Source organism: Solanum lycopersicum, chromosome 12 (assembly GCF_036512215.1).
Source record: "Solanum lycopersicum chromosome 12, SLM_r2.1".
NCBI classification, from domain to species: Eukaryota; Viridiplantae; Streptophyta; class Magnoliopsida; order Solanales; family Solanaceae; genus Solanum; species Solanum lycopersicum.
The window spans coordinates 44417427-44420027 of record NC_090811.1 but is presented as its reverse complement, the minus strand read 5'-3'; positions in this window follow the sequence as shown (position 1 = coordinate 44420027).

Genomic DNA, 2601 nt, shown 5'->3' with positions numbered 1-2601 from the left:
CATCGAACCTCCTCATCATTTTATGCAACATATCCTCAACTCGCGACATACTACCTCTACCATTCCTAGGAGTAACTTCACGATTTTGATGAGGAACATAAGGTCCATTTATGTTGTTTCTGTTACCATAGCTACCCCTGTTGAAGTTGTTGTTGCGATTGTAGTTTCCATCTCGGACATAATGACCCTCACGATTGTAGTTACCATAGTTCCGACCTTGGTTCCCTTGACCTTGGCGCCAATTTTCCTGATTAGAGCCTTGGGAACTTGGTCGGAAACCCCCCATCTGTTCATTTACTGCATAGGAATCCTCCTCATAACAACACTCATCGATTGGAGGTGGTAGTTTAGCCAAGTAGTTGACTGCATTAACCTTTTCTGCACCCCCAGTGACATGTTTTAGTACCAACCTAAGCTCAGTTCTCATCTGAGCCATTTCTTCCCGAATATCATCTGTGGCTGGGTTGTGAGTGGACTGCACTGCGAAGGTGTTTCTCCCTGTATCGGACTTCCTAGTACTCCAAGATTTGTTGTTTCGGGAGATTTTCTCTAATTTCTCAGCAATCTCAGCATAAGGGCATTCTCCATAAGATCCACCTGCTACAGTGTCCAACACCGCTTTATTGTTATCATCCTGTCCCCTATAGAAGTATTCATTTAGTGACTCATCATCAATACGGTGATTTGGGACACTTCTCAAGAATGTGGTGAATCTATCCCAAGAACTACTAACTGACTCTCCTGGTAGTGCCACAAAGTTATTCACCCTGTCTTTGTGGTTTAATTTCTTGGAGACCGGATAGTAGCGTGCTAAGAATTCATCCCGTAGTTGGTTCCAAGTGAAAATAGAGTTGTATGGGTGCTCAGTAAACCACATAGCAGCCTCTCCCGTCAGTGAGAGAGGAAACACTCTGAGACCTATTACATCTAGATCCAAATCAGGCCTCCCCACACAACTTTTACACACTGCCCTTACCTTAGCTATATGGGCATGTGGATCCTCAAAGAAGGTAGCCCTGAAAACAAACCTCTGGCAGTGAGCATTTGGATCAAACTACTAGTTACCACAAAAGTGTGGCATGTGGGTAGAGGAGGCAAAACTAGTGGCCCATCCGAATCTGCTATGTTATCATAGTCTCTGTAGTATGCTTGGGGCCGTGGAGCGGGATTCTGTCCCCTCTGTTAATGTTCACCCTGAGCATCGGGTAACATCTGACCTTGAACATCAGCCAGAGCTGGGATGTTCTGGTTTGGATCCTCATCATTTTTTTCCAAATTACGATTCATGTTTCGTAGTGTACGTTCTAGCTCGTGATCGTAGGGGAACAACGGTTCTCTTCCTCTCCGTGTATTTGGCATACAAGGAGGATAATTCTGAAAAGAAATCAAAAACAATAAAACAATGTAAAATCAAGAAAATATCAACTAAACTATAGTAAGAAGTTCAAATTAATCTAAAAGCTAAATTCTCCGGCAGCGGCGCCAAAATTTGATACGCTCAAACTTACTTCTCAGATGAGAAGTAAAGCGGTCGTATCAAGTAAATAACCCAACTAGTGAGGTTGGGATCGTTCCCACAAGGAAAATAGTCTAGACTTAACTTCAACTTGTTATTACTATTGTTCGGTTGATGACTTCCTTAGAAAGTAAAAGCATAAAAGGGGGTTTTGTATTTCCTAATGAGAAAAAATAATTAACAAACTTGAAAGAGACATTAACAACTTTTAATGTTGAGTTATAATCAAGTAATTAAAGTAACTAGGGTTTACGTGTTTCCTACAGGTTCAAAACTTGATAATTCTAACTATAACAATTCTTTCATAGTATCTTGTATGTAAAGTGATAAGTTATGTATTTCAAAATCCTTGGTACGGCATCTAGAAAATCTCACTCCGCACCTTGGTCCGGCTACGTGTGTTGCTTTCCTAACCCTTATCCTTACCTCATATTAAGCATCGTATTCGATATTTGACTAAGTTATTACCTCATACCAATCAATACTAGCCTATTAGATAGTATACACTAAATCTATGTTAATAATTCTTTTCCTATTATCTACCTCCTTGGTCCGGCAAGTAGCATTAAGGCGAATTCTAACGTTGTTCATCCGTTAAAAAGACTTGTAAGCGAAAGAATTATTAATACATGCAAGACACGATTCTAGAATTGTTATTTTAGCTAGGGTTTATCTCATTATTTGCCTATGGTTCTCACAACCCTAGTTATGGAGTTTAGTTCCTCATAGCCATAAACACAATATTCAAATATGGTAAACAAGAATTCATGTACTTACTTCAATGAGAAAGAATAAAGTCCGAAAATTTGTTGGATTAATTACAAAAAATCACTTGTAAGAATCTCTAACAATCAAAACTCAAAACACAAAGTCTCACAATATAATGTTTAATATCACAGAATCTAACCTCAAAAACGAGGTTTTTTGAACTATTTATAAAAAAATAAAAACCTAATTAAACAAGGATTCTAATTACTGGAAATCTGCCAAAACGCGGCTGGGTCGACGGACCATGCGACGGACCGTCGTGATCATGACGGACTGTCGTGGACTCCGTCGTCCCATACTTGGTGCAATTCTTCTGC